The 21,350-nt window shown below is 50.7% G+C and overlaps 1 protein-coding gene across 3 annotated transcripts in view; it reads left to right on the top strand.

The window, feature by feature from the left end:
• Positions 1-6,703: 6,703 nt before the first annotated feature.
• MAP3K14 (mitogen-activated protein kinase kinase kinase 14) overlaps positions 6,704-21,350 on the top strand; it is a 38,219-nt gene continuing 23,572 nt past the window's right edge. The window contains exon 1 of one of the 3 annotated variants that reach the window (XM_037162130.2): positions 6,704-6,797. The gene's annotated coding sequence lies outside the window, so the exon portion shown is untranslated. Of the gene's footprint in view, positions 6,798-10,885; positions 13,068-21,350 lie in introns of those variants that run through there. The other 2 variants (XM_037162131.2, XM_037162132.2) reach the window with 2 other exon arrangements.

Below are 21,350 nucleotides of genomic sequence, written 5' to 3'. Positions count from 1 at the left end.
GAAGGATGTGTCACTTTTATTTGCGCTGCACTCATTGCATCAGCCCCAAAACCCACTGAATCATCCGAATAGTTTCGCTGGAGGAATGGTCAAGCTTAACATAACATTTGATGCAGATTCGTTGCTCTGTTTGCTCATTTTGAATGCAGTGGCCACACAGGACACATGTTCACTCAACTGCCACCACCACTGACTAGTATGGTGAAGTTGTCATTGTTCACACATGCGCACTGCAGTCCACTCTCCTTGACCGCCACATTATGTTAATGTCGCACAAACCATTCTTGTTATATTAACAGTGGCTGGACTTCTTCAGCACAGATTTTGTATGTCCCTTGTCCCCATGCATTTTTCCCATTTTATTTCTTCTGCCAGAATGTTCTTTCTGCCTCATTCATCTGGCTTACTGCTGGTGTACCTGGCAGCAATTAGCTTGGGCATCACCTCCTCCAGGCAGCCTTCTTTGATCATTTATATGTGTTCTTACCTCACCCAGGGCTTCCTTCTACTCTCCAGGTTGTATTGAAATTTCATCTATCTCCTTCTTTGAAGGCAGGCTTCATGACTTACTCATCTCTTTCTGTCACTGGGATCTAATCAAGTACCTGGCACATAATCGGTATTTGATTCATGATGTTGAATGATTAAAAGAAATCAGGAGTGAATGAGAACTGTCAGGGAGAATGTGGAGAAAAGGGGGAGCCTTGGATTGAAATTTGGGGAGTGCCTCAGTCTTTAAGAATGAGAGAAAAAAAAACAGAAAAAATATACTCTCTCCAAAGCATCGAGAAGAGGATTGGCCCAAAACGTCAGTGATCTTTTTACTGTCTCCATAGTTTTGCCTTTTCCAGAATATCATATGGTTGGAATCATACAGTAGGTAGCCTTTTCAGATTGGCTTCTTTCACTTAGAAATATGCCTTTAAGATTCCTCCATGTCTTTCCATGGCTTTATAGCTGATTTATTTTTAGCACTGAATAACATTTCGTTGTCTGGATGGATCACAATTTAGTTCTCACCACGAAGACAGTAAAAAGTCTATTGATTGCCAGGGGTTGCGAGGGGAGGAAGGAATGAATAGGCAGAGCACAGAGGAGTTTTAGGGTAGTAAAAATACTCTGTGCGATACTGTGATGGTGGACACATGCCATCATACATTTGTGAGCCCTAACGCGAACCATGAACTTTGGGTGATAGGATATGTTGATGTAGGTTCATCATGGTAATAACAAAGGAATCACTCTGGTGGGGGATGTTGATACTGGGAGTGGCTGTGGATGGGAGGGGACATGGGGGGTTAAGGGAAATCTCTGAGCATTCTGCTCGACTTCTAAAACTGCTCTAAAAATAGTCTTAAAAACAATACAATATACAGATGATGTATTATAGAATTGTACACTTGAAACCTATATTACTTTATTAACCAATGTCACCCCAATATATTCAGTAAAAAATGCCAGTGACCGGGGAGAAGCTTTCCCCCCTAACTCTCCCCTTCCCCTTCCTTTCAGGCCTTCTCCGAGCCCTCTCCACTAGGTGAGTCCCCCATTCCCCACTACCTCTCCTGCCCCCCACCTGTGCCAGTTCTGGGCCATGTGCCCTCCCATCTCTACCTTCTCTGCTCTGCTCCGCACTGCAGGTGACTGGCCCCTGCAGCCTCCCGGGCCAATGAGAAACCCTGGCAGGAGACCTGAGGGTGGAAGGAAAGGAGAATCTTCATCCCTCTCAGTCTCAAATGGTGTCTATGGAAGTCATTGTGCCTCCTCGGTGGTTCCAATCTCTTCCAGGTGACCCCTGCCTTCCAACCACTGATGACAGTGCTTCCCCAGAAGTCCCTCCACCCTCGGGAAGTATCGGGTTCCTGGTTATGCCACCGCCCCTTCCTGCTGAGCTTCCCAGCTCTTCTGTCCTTTGTGTGACCAATCCTTGCTTGCATCAAATTCCACGTATGGCCCTGGCTGGGTGGCTCAACTAGTTGGAGCACCATCCCATACAGCAAAGGTTGTGGGTTCTATCCCCAGTCAGGGCACATACCTAGGTTGGGGGTATGGGAAGGCAACCAACGGACGTTTCTCTCTTCCCATCGATATTTCTCTCCTTCCCTTTTCCTCTCTCTCTAAAATCAATAAAACATATCCTCGGGTGAGGATTTTTTAAAATCCTTAAGGAGAAAAAGAAAAAAACTATTACTGTTCACCCTTTAAAAAACGAATCCCACATATAAAAACTCAGAGTGAGTTCTGCTTCCATGGTGGGCACTGCCTGATACAGTACACTCTACCCATCCCCTTGTCTCCTGCAGTGACTTCAGTTCTCGCAGCTACTTGTTCAAGATCCACCCACCCCCTACAGTGGAAGTCCCAGCAGGGACTGGTCTGTGGGTTCCGCACTCCCTTCCCAGGGCCTGACCTCGCAAGGTGCTCAAAGTATCACACTTGTGGCTGACGGCCAATGAGAGCTGAGATGAGGTGACCTGACCAGGCAGCAATTAGTGGGTGTCCGTGGAGAGAAGGAGAAACCAGACTGTAAAGGGTCCATGCAAGTGGCAGGTGAAACAGACGTGAGGAGGACCGAGAAGTTTGGGAGCAGAGAGGGGGAAAGGTGGGGCCAACGGTGTTAGGGACGCTGGGATGGAGGGAGGGGTCTCTCTTTATTTGTGTGGTTTTAAGCTGCAGAGACTTGGTTACACTTGGAGGTTGAGAGGGAGAAGCTAAAGGGGAGCGGTCGTGGGGAAATTGGGGGTGGAATGTATCACCTAAGTGGTCTCTTGTGAGGATTAAATCCACCAGAAGAAGGGCTGAGGGTAGTGTGGGGAGGAGACTGGAGGCAGAGAGATGAGTTAGAAGGGGATAACCAATCAGGAAGTGAGAAGAATTTGACTCAAGTCTTAACCCAGGGCTTCCTAAGAAGGCTTCAAAGTTGGGGAGGGTCTCAGACAGGTACGTCCAGGCAGGACCTGGTCTCCGTAAGGTCAGTGTTGCCAACTGCCCCCACGGCAACCCCCACCCTGGCAACTCCACCCTTTGCAGAGATTGGTACCTCTTCTTCTCACCCACATCAAGGGACAGTCGGTCCACAGTCCATGTGTAGTGGTAGGCTGGCAAATGTGTAACATCCGGGTCGAGGGTGGGTAGCCCTGGTTTACTCTGTTTGCTAATTTCTGTGGTGTAAATACTCCCATCATTTTCAATGTCAAGCTACCAACATGAAACTGTCACCGCTTACAGAGTAGGATGAGAGAGCTCCAGGCCACCAGTGCCTGAAGCCGCTTTCTCTCCTGCCTCCCTGACCCCTCCAGACTGGGCGGCAGCAGTGGGGCAGGTCCAAGCCAGGGAGGGGAGAGGGAGCCACCGTATCCTAGCTGCAGCCTCGGGAAGGCCCCTGAGGCGGAAAGTAAAACCGAATCTCCTTCAGAAGCATCCACCACCAGCTCCCAGTCATCTCTGATCTCACTCAGCCTCACATCTGAGTCCTTCTCAAGTGTCACTTCAGGATCTCACAGGAATTTGGGGCCTGAGGGCCACAAACACTGAGATGAGTTACTAGCCACTTTCTCACTAGACAGGGGCAGAGACCGTGCTTAGGCAGTAAAAACCAGAATGTAATTTCTTTTCCTCCAAAGCAAACAGAAGAGGAAAACTGTCTCCAGGATAGCATTCTCTCACGGATGCACAAAATTCATTCGCTCTTCATCACTGTTCTACAGAACTGATGGCAGTTGGCTCCTTGAGGCCCAAAGTCCCTTTGTAGAGTCCTGTATGTAGGACAGCAGGGACCCTGGGGTCACGCCTAGTTTGACTCCTAGGTCTTCTGTTGCAGCAAAATGACCTTTGGAAAGTTACTTCTCTCTGAGCCTCAGTTTGCTCATCTTGTGGAGTAGGGATAATAGTAACAGCACCTACCCTGTGGGGTCAGACTGCAAGGGTTCTCAACTGAGGGCAGTTCTGCTCCCTTGGGGACACGCGGCAAGGCCTGAAGACATGTTTTGTTGTCACAGTTGGGTTTGGAGGGGTGATGGCATCTGGTGAGCAGAGGCCAGGAATACTTTTAACCATCCTGTGATGTATATGAGAGCTACCCCCACCCCTGCCAAAAAATGTATCCAATCCAAAATGTCATAGCGTCAGGTGGGGGAACCCTGGGCTAGAGTGAATATTCAGGCATTATGCACAAAAAGTAGTTAGAAGTGTCTGGTTTATTTCTTGGAAGCTCTCAAAAAACAGAAGCTGTGATTCTTTTGGAATGAGACAGTCTTACCCCTCTATATCCAGACTTGAACCACCAAGGGGAGATGTGGAAATTCCTGAGCGCTGAGAACCTGGATTCCTGCTCCAGGTGTGAGTTGGCCAGTAAATGCCCATTGATTTTTAGTTCAGGCAGAGCTGAAGCTGCACAAGTGACTCAGGGCTGGAAGCCTTCTCGGCTTGTCCATGACTTGACTGGCTGGACTGGGAGGAAGTAACTCTGCTCTGAAGCTCTCCTTCCAGAAGGGGCAAGCATTTCAAGGCTCAGGGATTCCATGGTGCTCACTCGGAGTGGGTGTTGTGCTGTTTCTCACCTCACCCCACATGTGGTGGGGCTTGGAAAGGCCTGAGAAAAAGAGCTGAAATTAGGAGAGCCTTCTCATCCTATATTTCCTTCCTCACTAGTCTGCAGTGGGTTCTTCCTCCTCTGCAGCCTGCTGTGAAATTCCTTCTTGGGACTTGCAGTTTTGAGTCATCACATTCACTCTCTCCCACTAATACACATTAGTGTTCACACACAGATTTAAAGGCAGATAATCTTGATAGGGTGGATGTGGGCAGGCAGGGACCCAGAGAAGTGTCAAGAGAAGATGGGTTAAGTATGTGGGCACCGGGTATCCTAAAGGAGGACTGGGTGATGGAGGGAAAAGGCAAAGGCGAGCCAGGGAGCATCTGTAGACGCTGGACCTGTGCCCAGGTCTTTCCTGAGAAGTGGTATGCCCAGGGGCAAACAGGTGGTGGAAAAAGCAAGCCCTGCATCCGGGCTTGCTGATACCGGCTTGCTGATACCGACCTGTAACCTACCCTCTGGCCAAGCTCCACCTCTCCCTGAGTCACTGAAATGAAAACCCCTGGAACTGGAAGGAGCTTTAGGGGTCACCAGCTTTCTCGCCTACCATCTTACAAGCCAATCAATAGCACAGCCAGTTTATGCACCGGAAGACTGTTTAGCTCCAAAGCAAGGCTCTACCAGGCCCACAACCTGGAATGCTTCAGGAGTCAGACAGAGGACAGAAAGTTAAATGTTGGGTGTAAGACCACAGGGGCAGGGGCTAGGGGAAACTGCAGGCTCTGCCCTCAGGCATTCAAATTCAAATTTTAAAAAAACACTGGGCCAGCCAAACAAAGAACAGTAAGAGTGAACGGGTGAGGCCCTTAGTTGTGAGTTTTTGACCCCTCCCTAAATGAATAGTCTTCCCTACTCCCCAACAAGGGAGATGTCTGCCCAGTACAGATCTCCGGAAATAGGTTTTGAACTACCAAGGACTGCCTGAGGAGCGGTGCTGAGTAGCTCTTTGCTCCAACCTTCCAGCGATGAGGGCCCCCACTGCTAAGCCAGTTACCACCAGTTTGGACCACTGATGGAGCCAGGGTGGGGCGGGGTACGCCTTTTTCATTTTGCAAACTTACAAAGCTTGGTTTGTTTTTTTTTTCCTGTATTGCAAATACAATTCAGGCTATTGGAAATACAGATCAGCAAATATATAGAAAAAATAGGAAAAAAATCCATACTTTCCTTAACTGCCTCCCTTGCCCCCACTGCTATATTCAGAAAAAAACAAAACGAAACACTGTTGACACCTTGGTGCATATTCACACTTCACGTTTACAGTCTTCATTCTGGCTCTGTAACCTGTGAACCCACCAAGGTGATGCTTCACGCAGCGCTGGCACCACGTTGCTTCTCGGACTGTGGGAGGGGGTTGCACCACGCCATCCACCGGCTCTCATCAGATTTCGGTTTCAACACATAGGCTTGACCTGTGTAGGCCCTTGGCTCCCCACACTTCTCGAGGGCAGGACCTAGAACCTGTCTTACTAGTGCTCAAGGATTCTACAGGGCTGAGCACCCAGTAAGTATTCAATAAACATGTTTCTAACCACCACCACCACTTTCCACGCACCCACCCGTCTGTCCCACCTGCCTTAGCCATCAAGGCCTCGAGCAAAGAGGGAGAATTCGGCCCAGCAGGGAGAACGCTGCGCTGTCTCCAAGGTAACTGAAGTCCAAGGTTGGGAGTGCCCACGCATGCGCAGTGATTCTTACTTCCCGTAACCTCCAGAAGGACGCAACCCGAAAAAAAAAAAAAACTGCCAGAAGGCAAGAGCGCCTGTGTGGTTAGACCAAACCCCGGCCGCCTCCGCCTTCTGTCAATCCGTCCGGCCAGCACTGTCTCTACTATAAACATTGTCCGGAAATAGTGCCCATTTCTGGAAACAAGGCCCCATTAGCCAATCGTTGCTAGGGACGGTATGACGGGACTGAAACGTACCAGTTTATTGGTTAGATTAGTAAAGTGGGCGTGGCCAAGGGTGGAGGTGCGGCCAAAGGTAAGAGGCACGAACACCAAGGCGAATTTGCCGCCGCTGGGGGAGGCGTGGCCCGGGGGCGGCCGGGAAGAGGATAAAGGGGTGGGGCCTGAGGCCGGGGCGGGGCGACTGTGGGGCGGGACCACAGTGGGCCCAGAGCACAGCGGTCCGCGACCGGCGGCGGGAGATCGTGGGCCAGGGTAGCGCGACAGTCGCTGCTTGAGGAGATCGGCGCTCGGCTGGTAGGTGACTGAACGGGACCCCGAGTCTCGGAGCGGGGAGCACTGGGGATGGGTAGCCCCTGAGCCCGGGCCCGGGATGCGGCCTGGCGTGCCCCCCCAGAATAGTGGGGTCAGCGGCGCGGCGGGTCAAATGAGTCCGCTCGCGCGCGGGCCCTCAGCCCTAGGGTCTCACGGCCGGCACGCCCTCACGCACGCTGCCAGGGCCACGATCTCACGCCGTGCTCGCCCCGCACCCCCGCAGGCGACACAGTCGCCAGAAGCGCGCGCGGGGGCGCCCTGCTTCCCCTTCCCAACATCCCGATTCCCCAGTGCTCAGCTGCCCCCACCGCCAGGCCTGCAGGCGCCTCCTGCCTCGTTCCCTGGGTGCTCCGTAGGATAGGGGCTCCTCTCAGCTCGGGGCGGAAGGTGTTTGATATACAAGTGCGCCCCGTCCGTGCGTCCTCTCACCAGCCCCTGTCAGTGAAACTCTGGCCTTCCCTGGGAAGTTCTCGGGTCACACACCCCGAGGCGGGGAAAAGGAGCAGAGCCTGCCCTTGGCGTAGAGCGGAGCACGCTGGCCACTGGCAGCATCCTCCTGCTTCCCCTGACTCCTCTGTAATTCTTCTGGCCACTCCACTTGGGACTTTATCTGTCGGCTCAAATATATTTCCATCTTTGAAGCCCGTTGTGGCCCCTAGCAACCTGCAGCCACCAGGCACCAGGCAGAAAAGGGCTGCTTGTACAGTGCAGAGAGTCTCACCTGCCCAGGAGTCTCCTTGGTGCAGGGTAATGTTTTTTAAAAGCGTTTTTTTCCTTATTAAAGTTAAAATGTTGCTCCCAGTCCTAAATGACGGAATGGGGAATGAGTATGGGTGGGAAAGAGGATGAATGGAGTAAAGAAATCAGTTTTTGTTCAATGGAGAGAGTGAACACGGGTGACTTGATTAAGAACTCTAAAAGCAAGTGAAATGAAATGATGAGAGGTGGAGCCTAATTCAAAATAGCAGTCTGAAGTTTATTCCAGGAAAAATGTTGAAAACCCCTTGACTAGAAACACGGTCGTTCTGAAAGATTAGGAGATGGTATCTTAACATTAGTGATGTGTTTCTTACTTCGTATCTTCATACCTGTAACCTCCTTTTTCCTTCAGACGCATACATGTGATAAGATAGATAGTCTGTCTTGTTTCAAAGGTAAAGCACCTGAGAGGGGGGCAGTGTAACTCGGACTTAGGGTGAGGGTTCAAGCCTAGGCCGCTGGAGTCTTCCCCGGGCTCCTCACCTTGGACCAGGACCACATTCTGGCACTTAGGTGCAGGAAGGAGGGGGGAGTGATCGGTGTGGAATTATGCTCTTAACGTGGGAGAAAGGTGGTCAGGTGCATGTCTTGCTTATGATGCGTTCGGATTTACTCCTGGTGTCTTTTAAGTGATGTCGAAGTCAGTTCCTTTGGTGCAAACCTCTGAGTTTCTCAGATACCTTGAGGGACATCCTCATTTATTTTGAAGGGTGTGGTGAACTTCTCAGGAGTTCTCAAAATAAAAGTAATAGTCTCCAACTTTAAGTTTAGAAATACATACCCAGGTATGCACATCCTAGCACTTTCGTGAATCAGGCAGTGATCAGTTGCTAAACTTTAGTTCATCTTCTGTTTTAAGAATATAAGGAGCAGTTTTAAAGGGGCTTTTTTGCCCCTGGTATTGTCTGTTAGAGTTTGTGGGAGGGGCACCGCAGACAAGAGACCTTTGCCAAAAGAGCCTTCATCTATTAAACAAAAATGTCTGGTTGGCCGTTTCGCCTCAACAGATGGAGGTTTGCTTCCTCATTTTGGTTCTCCTGTTGAACACTGACTTCTTTGTGATATGCTTGAAGTGTTTGTATATCATTTAATGTCGAGAAGTAGGCTTGCCCTGATTGGCCGTCCAACTCCCAGCAACTGTTGTGATTTTTCTGGTGTGTGATAACAGTTCGTGTTGGTCGGGGTTGGGTGAGAGATCTGTAGAGAGGTGAATGAGGTAAGCCTACCTCCAGGGTCGTTTTCTTCACTGTTGGCACCCTCTTGAGAGTGTCTTATCACTTTGGCCTGTGAAGTCACTCCGAATTTCCTATTTTTTTCCTGTCTCAGTGGACAGCAGCCCATGAGCTTTCCTAACAGGCCTGACTACAGTGACGAAGAGCTGACAGATTCATGTTGGTCCACTTGATGGATGTCTTTCTGGGTGGATCGTGAAGAAACATTAACACCGAATTCAGTTCTAAATTAAAAGTAAAAGCCAGCTCGATGCAGAGATCGGCAGCGTATTTGTACCAACGGCTTTCATCATCTCAGGGCTGTTTTTTTTTTCCTGGCAAAAGGTTAAAATGCAACTAAAATTCTGCTTTCATGATTAATAAGTCACTACCGCAGTTGTGTCTGATGCTTCCTGTTTGTCCCATTTTAGTATTTCAGTTAAACGGGAAACATCTGAGCCTTATGGGCACTTCTGATGGCACCCACGTGACGTTGGTGGGGAGGGGCACGAGTCCATGTAAGTGGATTTGGGGGTCTCTCAGGGTCCGCCTGCCCTCTGGCCCCTGCACGCTGAGGGAAAAGAGTGGGCGTCGGCATCTTCAGGGGAAGGGTGAGCAATCAAAGGGAGACATGTGTGAAGGCTTCGCATGGCCGTGGCGATGCTGACTGAAATGCCGAAAGCGGTCGATTAGAAATGGAAGGCCAAACGCAGGGCAAATTGTGGAGTAGACCATTTCGGTGGAGCCGAGCAAGACGCTGAGGCGTGTTGGGTGGAAGCCCTTAGTTGTGGGCCAGCCGTACCACCCGAGTGACAGTGTGGAGAAAAGTCACCTTCCCTCGATGGCCTGGGCGCCCTTCTCTATATTCTAGCTTCGGTGGTTCTCCTCCCTTCTTGCTACTTTGTATCCTTTAATCCCTTGCCCTCCGGTTAAATCCCTTGAAATGATATGGCATTAGGAAGAGTGGTACTTTGTAGCTCTTTTTTGTACTGTCTCACAATATTCATATAAGGAAAGACGGTAAAGCCTGGTAAGGAAAAATAAAGTGGAGGAGATTACTCAGGAAATCAGCGTTCCACTCAGAATCCAAACTCGCGTTTCCTGACATCTAGTTCGCTGCTTTTTCTAACTCATGAAAGGATAAATTGTTTTTCTCCCCAAAACATGTCCATTTTGGAGGTAACTAAATCAGGGTAGCTTCTTTATCTATTTATGTTAGTACGTATTAGTTAATATTAATGTGTCATGAATTATTCATCCGTACCCATCCATAATGATCAAAAACGCTAGGAGAGGAACAGCACATCCTCCTGATGGACCTGCTCACCCTCGTTTTGCAGACCTTAGGGCAGAGCTGGGAAACGACGTCTCCCAAGCCGAGGAGCAGGTCCCTGCTGTCTCTGTGTCAAAGGCCGGGGTGGGGAGGGGGGTTCAGGCTCCAGGGCAGGCATACCTGAGGTCCAGGTCTGCCACTCTCTTCGTGACCTCAGGCAGATCACTTCACTTCTCTAAGCCTGGGGTGCCTCCTCTGTACGTGGAATCAGAAACACTTCATCGGGCTGTTGTGACTAGTAAATGAGAGGGTATCTGCTCAGCGCTGCGCTGCTCGGGCCCGGGCATATCATAAGCCACAGAACAGGAGCGCTATCAGCCGTGCTGTTGCCTGCTGTAAACAATTCGGTGACAGGAGCGGTAGTAATAGCAGTAGTCGCTGTTGCCAGTTACCCCATCGACCAGACCTGTTTTCTGTAAGATGATGTCAGGGTGGATCAGACGGCCTGGCAAGGCAGTCATTTTCTCAGTAGCACCTCCAGGGGGGCATTTCTTCTGTCCAGAAGTTTTAGCTCTTCCTGTCTCACACCAGACGTTGCCCTCGCCACCCTCCAGCTGAGCCAGGCTCTGCCTGGTCAGAATTGGTGATTCTGGCTCCTGGGCACCCTCGGCCCTCCCAGGCTCTGAGCCATGGGCAGAGCTGGGCCTTTCCAGGACCTTTTTGAGTCCCTCCATGCGGTGAGGTGGGTTCCAACCTTAACTCCAGGGGGTGGAGAAGGAAAATGCCGTGTGGAAGATAAGTCGACACGGACTCGTTGTTCCTCTGTGTTCGGGGGACTGGGAGGCAGTTTGGGTTCTGTGGGGTGGGGTTCCCACAACCACATGGAGGCCCCAGCTCGCCATCCTTCCCTCTCATAAACATGCCGACTTCTCACTGGTGCCATCTCTGGGGGGCCCTGGACCTGTAGTCAGAGGTCCGGAGAGTTCCCTTTAAGTCACCCATGGGGTGGGGGGAGACAGCTTGACGTTACATTCTAAATTATTTTCCCCCTTTTTACTCTAAAACAAAAATATAGGCTCCCACCAGGACGATGTTCCCTTTAAATAACATTTTGTTTTCTCCTGGGGAAGCTGTCTCAATGGCCAAAGAGTCATTTCTAAAGTGAACCTAGTTTTTAGAAAATAGATTACCGGATGTCAGGCATCATGTTCAGATGAAAATGAAACCAGCAGGCCTGGAGTGGCAGCTCCACACTTGACTTCCGGCTGGAGGTGAGAGGCAGTGTGTCTGAAGCTGGGCTCGGTAGCTGTTTGGCCCACAGGCTGCATTTGATAGGTGCCTTCGTCATTTTCCAGGCAGCTTTGCTTAGGTGAGCAGAGTACTTTCTCTGGAAGGTGAGTCACCCCTGCAGGGGTGGAGGTGACAGGCGATTTATTCACCGAACACAGTTGCGGAGGAAGTCTTAAGCAGACCTGGCAGAGAAGTTCTCTGCCAAAGATCATGTTTATTTCAGGCCAAGGGCATCGGAGGCAGGGATCCGGGAGCCAAGGTGGGCTCCCAGCGCCCGCCCACTGACAGGGAGATGAATCCAGGGCACAGAGCCCGTATCAGCAGTCTCGGTGCCCTCCCGAGTCCAGCCACCTTGGGGGTGGAAATGGCCCGCTTCCCATGACAGTCAGCCAAGAAGCAGGAAGAGAGCTCTGGCTCCACACAGCTGGGGAGCCCCTGGCAAAGAGCAGAGGAGTGCAGACCGCGCTCTGGTGTGCAAGACCTTTTGGGCAGCCTGCTTCCACCTGCCTTGCTTTTCACCACCTGCGCTGGAGGCTCCCTGAGCTCCAGGAACAGGGAGGCTGGAACACACCCTGTGTGTGTGGAGACTGTGGAAGTCCAGCCTGCTGCCACCTCTGCCCTTCTGGAGCCACCATGTCCACTCAGAAAGGAGCCACAGAGGGACGCCTGGCCTTCCCTTTCCCAGTGTCCGGTTGCTGTGGCTTCTGCTGACCCTCTCACCACTAAAGCCATGACCAGGTGTCCATCGAGACAAAGAATTCGCTCAGACTGTGTTCCAGCTCAGGGCAGTCATTGTTGAGCCTGACTGCTGGTAGTCCGGGACGTCTGTGATCAACGCCCAGGGTCACCCACAGAGCGGGCTCCACTCCACTGAGACCGCAGGGAGAGAACTAGCATCGCCTTGCGAGTGGTCTGCAGGCTTCTCCTGGCCCCACGGTCACACCCCATCAGTCTGGACTAACCAGCAGGCGCACCGGGCAGGTTAGTGACATCGGGCCTTAACCTCTCTGTCGAGGAAGTGCTATTAGACTTACAGGCTGGACGTGCTAATTACTGGTTGCACGCTCCTTTTTTTAAAAACACTAAAGAGAAAATGGTGACCCAAGGAAACCCAGTGAGTTGCCCAAAGCCAGTTAATGACTGAAAGTGAGTAAAGTCCAGGCCGTTTTCACTGGGCCGTGCCACCGCGGGACAGGAATTGGGTTTTGTTCCTGCTTTGTTCCCCACCCGACCCCATCACTCTCGGCCTTTCTGCAAGTTCTGGCAGACCTGGGAAGGGTGGAGTCAGCAGCAGCTGCTCTGGGTCTCAGAAAAAGTAAACAGAAAGCTATTTATTTGGCACTCTCTTATGCCATGAAGTTCATGTAACTAAAAGAAGGTCAAGGTTGATAAGAAAACACAATTCTGGGCAGGGTTACCCGGAAGTCTCAAAGGTTACCCACACCTGTAGGGCACTTTCCTACCTCACCGAGCAGTATCTCACCCAAAGTGGGCGTTCGGTTGCTGTGAATGATTGATTTGTAAGGGCACAAACCTACCCGGCACCAGGAAGCTCTTCCGTACCTTCGTCCTGTGAAGCAGACATGTGGCCAGTGGCGTGCAGGTGGCCAGAAGAGCCAGAGGGGTCAGCGTCATCCCGGCAAGATCCCTCCAGCTTTTGTCAGTGAAGAGACCTTCCCTGCGGGCAAAGCATGATGTCATATCTGGATGGTGGCCCCTGTGAGTACAAAGAGCTGTTGTATCTGAGGGCCACCTCCCACCCACCTGCTGACAGTGACATTTTCTTTTCCTGGGCCAGAATCCATCTACTGGTCACTACCAGGGATAGCTGGGAGGCTTGGGAAGACAGGGGGGCTTAGCCAGCCTCCAGTGAGGATGCTTTTGCCAACTGAGATTAGAAATAGATCCCTTTGGCCCAAGAAGTTGGTTGGATGGACCAGTTTCCTCGAGACCAGGCTCAACAGTCCCAGCTGACAAGTGCTGAACTTGGAGAGGCGGAAATAGCTTTGTAGAGGTCAATGTCAAAGGCAGAGATTTGTGTGCTGCCTCCCACCTAGCGCGTATGTCCCCCTCTGAGTGCAGACGGATGTCATTTGGCTCCGAAGGGTCGTTCCTCCAGGAAGTGGAAATGACTAGGTCCTTTGGTCAGCTTGTGGGAAACAGGACAAGGGCGGCTACACAGCCAGCTTGCACGAGGCCTTCTTGCTGGGGTGCAGTCGCAGTACATCGTGCTGTGACACCTCACACAGGGAGCTGGCTTCGTCCCCTCCAGCTCTTCAGGTGATGGGACAGTCTGGACACTCGCGTCCCGGGCCAGCCAGGCGCCCGGAGCCCATGGCACTCCTGTTTCTCCGAAGTGCGTCAGCCACTCTTTGGTCGGGCACACACTTGTCAAGTGTATCAGACGTGGCCGGCTCCGCTGGGGGCTTGAATGTGAAGATGGGGATGACTGGGCACTACCCTCAAGTAGGTCACCATGGCGAGGGAAGGTGGAGTGGACACAGAGAGGTTGTGGGGGTTGAATTGTGAGCTGCTACTGGGGGTGCTGGAGAGGAGTGAGGAGGGTGCCTCGCCCAGTGCCCCCCATTTCCAGCTCGACCCAGCACAAACCGTCCCCCATGGAACTCCTCAGAAGGGAGAGCACCCCCTCCCCACCCTGCAGGTGTCAGGGCAGGAACACCCTCGGCATTTCCCTCACCTTGGGGCCTGGTATGGCTTGGAATGGGAGCTTGAGAACAATCTGGAAACTTCCGCACTCTGGGGGAAAGGAGTCCCGTGCAGCCGTTTAGGCACTGTGGGTAGGAAGGTGCTTAAACATACTCAGAGCAGAGGCAGATCACGAGTGTCCAGCCACTAAAGACAGGGCCGCCTTGTCCCAGCCTCGGGCAGGGAGGGCGGCGACCAGGCTGACCAATCCCGCGGTTCGGTGCCGCTGAGGCAGGTTCCTAGGCCGAGACCCAAAGCATGTCAGGGCTGCTTAGTGATGGGTTCAGCACTCCAGGAGGGCCTTTCCAGGATGGCAGTGAAAGCTCAGTGAGGGCAAGGACCTTGTCTGTCGCGGTCACCACCACATCTGCTCTGATCGGTACAGCACCTGGAGCAAGGTGGCCACTGGCTAATCTTTGTCATCGAGTGGAAGTGCAAGGCCAGAAGCCACATTCGCTCTTGCAGGCCCTGCTGACCTGAGGGAGGATGAGAGAACCACCGGTTGGTTCAGGGTCCCCCTCTTTTACCGAGGAACCGGTCTGAGATCCTCTGTGACTGTTCCGTCATACCGCAGGTCCCAAGCCCTTTCTCCCTTCAGGAGGAGGACAAGAATGTGGACCTTGATTATAAAGGGACATGTCAAAGGCACCCCTGCTGCACATGTCCTCAAGCCGGTCACTCAGGCCAAGTCCGGCAAAGGGTATGGAGGGTGGCACCTGAAATGAGGCCAGGGTCAGGGCCCCACTGCCCAAGGGCAGAGCTGGACTGTGCGCCTCCTCCACTTGCCTCCAAGTGTCAGGAGCCTTCTGTGGAAAGCCGAGGTGTTTGGGCTTCTTGTTTGTGCTGAAGTTCCTCAAACTAGTTCCTCAATTCCGGAACCAGTCACCAGTGACTACAATGAACTTTAAGCCTCCTCCCTTACAGGAAGGCTGGGCCTGTCTCTCTCCATCTTCTCTGAATACAGGGAAACTGTGCTTTAAGCCGGTCCCACCTGGGAAAACCAGAGTTGCGAATGGGGAGTGGAGGGGAGTGGTTGTGTTGCCACGGCCGTAGCCCCGGGGAGCTGCTCCTTGCTCAGAAGCCAGTTGGAAAGGTTCCATAAGGAGAGCGATTTTCACAACCGAACACTGCGCGTAATGTTGACTGCAGGCGGGCGCCATCCAGAAGTGCGTTTTGACTCATCGAAGAAGGCTGGTTGTGTCTGGCTAACTTTATGTCACGTCCAGGGCAGTTTCTGCCACTGTCATCTTGGGAAACTGGTCATTAATGACCAGTACACACCGCAGCCCAGGATATTCAGTTACACGAAAAGCCCCAATCGATAGATTTCAGCGACACTTGACAGTTTTTGTATAACATACACGAAAAATTCTTTGTTGCTTGTCATACGAAATGAAGTGCATCTGTGCTTGGACTTTTTCTTTCACGCTGCGTGCACCCCGTTCTCCTGCACACCAGCTGCGCAACGGTCTCTGTGGACCCGTGATGTCCCGGCGGCATCTTTTTCTAGGTGCTCTTGGCTCTCCTGTGCAAAGGATTAAAAGTTAAATTAAAAACACTATTGTCAAGCTTTTCTTTTAAAGCTTATATGACGCCCAAATCAGGTACTGACCGTGTTTATGAAGATAGTAGCTGATACTCAAGGCTTTGCTATTAAAAAAAGAACAAGAAGAAGAAAACCCCGCCATGGCTGGTGGGGCTCAGCAGACTGAGTGCTGGCCTGGGAACCAGAGGCTTGCCTGCGAACGGAGGCCCGCTGCCTGTCCGGCCCCGAGCCTTTGCTCCTCCGTGCCATCTTAAGTTGCTTTTCCCAGAACACAGGCTGGCTGCGTTGATGCTTCCTGATTAAGATGCTTCCTCTTGGGTCAGTCTCTGGGTTTCTCACTAATAAACCTTTGGCTTTTGGCAGAGTCTGCATCGGGTCCCAATTTTTAAGACTTAGATCATTCGAAAGTGGATACAGCACCATAGCTGAGAGTATGAGTTTTAACACGAGAGTCCCGTGTGCAATTCCTGCGTCTGGCACTTCCTTGCATTGTGATCTTAGACAAATTACTTAACCTACGGAGCCTCAGCGTTTTCCTCGGTATCGAGGGAATTAATATTCGTGCCTTGTCCACAGACTTGTGAGGATTCAAGAAATAATGCATGTATGACCTAATTCATAGCAAGCAATATTAGCTGTCATTATTAGTTTTATTATTATTGATAACCAGCATGTAATTGTGTATACACGGAGCAGCGGATGGCCAAAAACACCCACAGATGTGCACAGGACAACTAATTTCAGTGCTAGCTGCCAAGGAATTCTAGGTCCCAGTTCATCATGTGCCACAAGTCATTCCTCAGCCCAGGAGAGCTGAGGCACTGCCAGTGGCCAGAGAAGCTGGTGGCGTGTGCAGTGTTTGTCAAAGAACATTCTCCTCCCTGGGTTGTCCTTTTCTTCCTAGCCATTTCTTCCTCTGCTCTTGGGTTTCTCGCCTCCTGCTTCGAGAGTGTTTGGTCCAGATCTTCCTTCTGACACAAGGGCCGCCGGCTGGAAGCTGGGGGAGGTGCGTTTCAGCTTTGCAAAGGTGAGGGCTTTCGAAGGGCTGCTCATCTGAGGACAGCTTCCGCCTCCCCAGAGGTTCTGCTGATGTGTACAGGGTGCCCACTGTGTACGTGCCAGGCACTGCACTGGGCACGTGAACATTGTTTCTTACATGTAATTGTCCTACTAAATGCTTTTGTGTAGGTTTCAGGGTCCCCGTTTAGCAGATGAGACAGCTGGGTCTCAGGTTACTGACATGCCTGCGGTCACGCATCAGAGTGTTGAGAGACTAAGATTCGGACGGGATCTTTTGACTTTGGGCCCGTCCCGTTGTGTAGCCGGATGGCCATCCCTCAGGATTATTCAGTGCTGTGTTGGAATAAATGACTCCGGGGGTCCTCTCATCCCAAGGCCATTTTGTGATTTCTTTATCACTTATTTATCCATCCACCCATTTCCCCCAAGTGGACTGTAAGCACCTGGAGGGCAAGGATGTCTTTCTAGCAAATAACCGATATAATGTTTGGGGACCTCCTACCCTTGATGGATGCATGCTGCCTACACCCCAACATATGGAAAGAGGAGAGGAGAGAGAACCCACTGAGAAAAGGGTCACCCAGAAATTTCGATTCCAGGAATTTACCACCTGGAACTGTAGAATATTATGTATGCATAATCTTGCATTTATAAGATTATATGTTTGTGTGTGTGTATAGATATATATATATATACACACACATTACATGTTTGTATATGTATAGTAATGGAACTAAAAGATTCGCACCAAACCTTAGTGTGTCCTACGTTGTGGGGAGGAGGGGGCAATGCAAGGATTTTTTTTTCTCTGTCTACTTTTGTATTGTTTAAATCTTTACAATGAGCAGGTGTTACTTTTCTGTTTGAAAACAAAGGTTTGTTTAAAAGCAGGGTCAGCTAGTATGTAAGGAAGGAAGGCGAGACTAGCCAGAGAAGCCTGCCCCTTCCGGTTTTCCCAATGGGATCAGCCCTCGGATCCCATCTGTTGACGTGAGCATCCAGGGCGGAGTGGGTGGTCTTCTCTCGGGTCCAGTTCCGCTGTCTCCCACTCTTTATGGGGCCAGGCTTGCCCACCAGCATTTCTGCTGCCCGGCACTAGCCCAGGCCCATCACCACTGTGTGCACGCGTCAGCGGGTGGTGCTCAGTAACAGCAGGGAGGCAGTGGCCATCAGCATCAAGCTGACAGGGCCACCTCGGACCACCTTCCTCCTCTTTGAGTCATAACTGATCAGACCCGCCATCCCCAGAGGAGAACAAGAAAGGTGGTGAAATGACAGCCAGAGCCAGAGGAATGAGCTTGCTCATTGGTCCTCAGCCTTCTGTTTTAGTGGCCCTGCTGCCAGATCTCATTAGCCAGCCCCAGCGATTCTGGTGAGGCTTCCTGTGTGAGTGGCGGGGACACGGGCACCGCCATCACCTGCTTATTAAGCCCCGTTCACAAAGGTGGACCAGCGCCTCCTACATCTTCATCCCATACTTAGAGTCAGTCCCCTTTTTTAGTTGCAGATTTTTTTTTCACTATAAAAGTAACATTCAGAGAACTTCTCTGGAGAAATATGTTTTCAAGAATCTGGTAACGGATGGAAGAAGGGTTGAAAGAACTTACGCTTGTCGCTGTCTATCCTTTTTGTATTTCTGAGCCACTTGGAAACATCTGTGGGGAAAAAAATGAACATTTAGAAAGAGAATACATGCTCACTGAAACAAAAATGTGAAAAAATGTAAAAGTCTAAAGAACGACAAACACCTCCAAGAGACGAGTGTCACCAGGTACCGTGGTGGGTCGGGGTCACCCTTGAGTTATAATTCTGCACCCTTTTCCTGTTAACGTGGTACCCAATTAGCCTTTCTCCGCATAGTTAGAAATTATTCATAAGCAGTTTTAATGGATGTACCAGGATTTACTTAATAATTATCCTTCCCCTAAAATTACACATTTTTTCCCAGATTTTTATCATTATACAAAAACACTGAACATCTCCGTGCATCTTTTTCCGTATCACTGTTTGCTCCAGACCCGGATTGCAGAACTGAGTTGTGCACACAGAAATGGCGATCTCTTGGCCTAAAGCCTTACCTTCTCCAGAGCTCTTTCATCTACATTATTTTGTGTGAGGATTAAAGGGAGGAAGGGTGTGATTAAGGGCCAGGGTGAGGGTGAGAAAAGCGAGGACACCCAGTGCTGTACGCAGTTGAAAAGGAGCCCGTGCAGTGGAGCTGTGGGAGGACTTCCTGGTGGTGGAAGGCCTCAGCTTCGCTTGCGGAGGACGAGCAGGGCGGGCAGGGTGGCCCACACAGAATGTGGCTCGCTCCTCTAGAGCCCTGTAGATTTGAGTTGCTAGCAGGGTGTGAAAAGATCACAGTGGCCAGAGCCAAACCTCGTGTTTAGGGAGAGAGCGGTCAGGCATTATAGACCACAGAGTTGGGACTGAGCCCGTGAGCAGTGCAGAATCGATGGATGTCTTTGAGCTCCAGGTATCTTCAGGACATGATGTTTTTAGATTAGCTCAGCACCCGTGCTGGTTGGGAGGGTGTGGGGGAGAAGCTGGAAGTGGGTAAAACCTGGGCTAATAGATGTCAGGTGACTGCCTTCATCATTTGAAGGGGCCCATCGACCACAGTATCCCTGCGAGTGTGGGGCTGGCCCATGTTGACAGGCCCGATGGGGATTGAAGCCAGCTCAGAAATGTCTTCCCGTACATTTCAGTTACCGGGCAGTTCCACCTATGGAATGGGCAGCGAGACTGCGTTTTTGTGGGCATGGCGTTTTCTCTTTCACAATTGATCTGGAGGATCTTAATGATGAATGCACACTCACATTTCATAGCCTCCTTAATGGGAAACGCTTATGCAAAAATCGCTCTCCTGGGAGACAGGCCTGGAGCTGGCAAGTGAGGCGGGTTTTTTGATTCCTGGAGCTGGGTTTCATGGAGTGCTCCTTCCTCGGCGTCTGCCTCTGGGTCCCAGTGCCCACTGGGTCTCTCCACCTGAGAGAAAGACTTAAGCCTCCTGGATGCCCATCGCTTTCGATATTGCCAGCCCGGCCAGGGAGGTGGGATTCTGTCCCAGTGGCAGGGTTTTCACTTAATGACTCACCACCCACCATTGCCCCTACCCCACAGGCTCCTCCATCTGAAATCTGCCCCTGAATTATACCCCGTCTCTCTCCTGAGAACTTAACCCCTGCGGGTGTATCAGGACCAAGCACACTTTCATTATCTGGTCCGCCAACCCCATCTGCAGCCTCATCTCTGCAGCTTCCTGACCCCAGCTGCCCAGCAGCAACTTGGAGCTGTTAGTGATTGCTGTGCACACTCACTCTGTGCCTTAACGCCGGCCATTCTCTCTCCCAGAAATACCTCTCCTTTTTCCTGGGAAGTTTTTGCTCACCCTCGAGACTCAGCATGGGCATCGGCTGCTTTAAGGTGACATCCACGGGCTGGCCAGGGTGTGTGTTCCCACTGCGTCTGCTGTGTGCCTGTATCTGTCAGTGCGTTGCTACACTGTGCTGTAACTGTCTACTTGTCTCTGTCCCCCCAGCACACTGTAAGCTTCTCAAGGGCCTGCGTCTTCTTCCTCCGTGTACTCCAGGGCCCTGCACAGGGCCCGGCCCCAGCAGACCCAGTGGGTGCCCAAAGAAGGCTGTGTTACGAGACCCTGCAGGTCTCTGCCCCCTGATAGGACACTCTGAAGCCAAGACCTCGCTCATCCATGGAGCCTCAGACCGACACCAGTCTCTGGGTTTTGAGGCTCTTCATTGGGTGTGCATATAAGTGATTGTTACATCTCTTTGTCTTAAGTATTTTGCCTGATATCAATATTGCATTTTTTGTATTGGCCCGGATATCTCTTTCCAGCTTCTATTTTCAGCCTTTCTGTATAATTGTGTTTTGTCTCTTGTAGTCACCACTAGCTGGATCTTCTGAAATCCCAGCTGATGGTCGGTTTTGATAGACGGGCTTACCCTACTCCTGTCTGTTGCGATCCACGATATATTACTATTTCAGCTGATCTGCGCCGCCTCAACTTGTGTTGCCTTTCATACACACTCTTTTTCTTTGCTTCTTTTTTCTTTCTCTCCTTACCTTTGTTAGAGCGATCAAGCTTTCTGTTTTTCCTTCATCACCCTTCTGGTTTGGAAACTCTGAATTGAATTTCTATTCACACAGTTACTCTTACATTTTAACATATGTATCTAACTATGATTTTTTTCTAACGAGGTAGAAACATTTTGATATGCAAATTCCACCTAGAGACAAGGCTCTCACCACTCTTCACCCATGGAACAACCCATTCCACCCTTCTTCCTTACTTATGTGGTCTGGAACTTACTGTTTTAAAACAGTTCAAACTAATTTGTTTAAACATTCGATTGTTAATTAAACTGGCCTGCGTATCGGATTGATTCCTGAGCCTGCCATTGTTTCTTGCGTCCATTTCTTCTCTGGTTTACTTTTCTGTTTGTCAAAGCACGTCCTTCAGAGGTTCTTTCTTTTCTTTTCTTTTCTTTTCTTTTCTTTTCTTTTCTTTCCTCTTCTTTTCTTTTTTTAACTTTTTTCTTGAATTTATTGGGATGACATTTTCAGTGATTCTTTCGACGAAGGTAGCGCCATCTTTCCTGGAACTCCTGTTTGTACGTGTGTATGAGTTTCTTTTTGATTGTTTTAGGAAAATGCAATGACCTGGTAAAGCTAATTCAGGTAAAAATGGTAACACCCAGGAACAGGAG

The sequence above is a fragment of the Artibeus jamaicensis genome, unplaced genomic scaffold (genome assembly GCF_021234435.1).
Source record: "Artibeus jamaicensis isolate MK-2021 breed Jamaican fruit bat unplaced genomic scaffold, CSHL_Jam_final contig_2259, whole genome shotgun sequence".
NCBI classification, from domain to species: Eukaryota; Metazoa; Chordata; class Mammalia; order Chiroptera; family Phyllostomidae; genus Artibeus; species Artibeus jamaicensis.
Note: the sequence above shows the minus strand (reverse complement) of the source record. Positions and strands in the feature narration are given on the sequence as shown.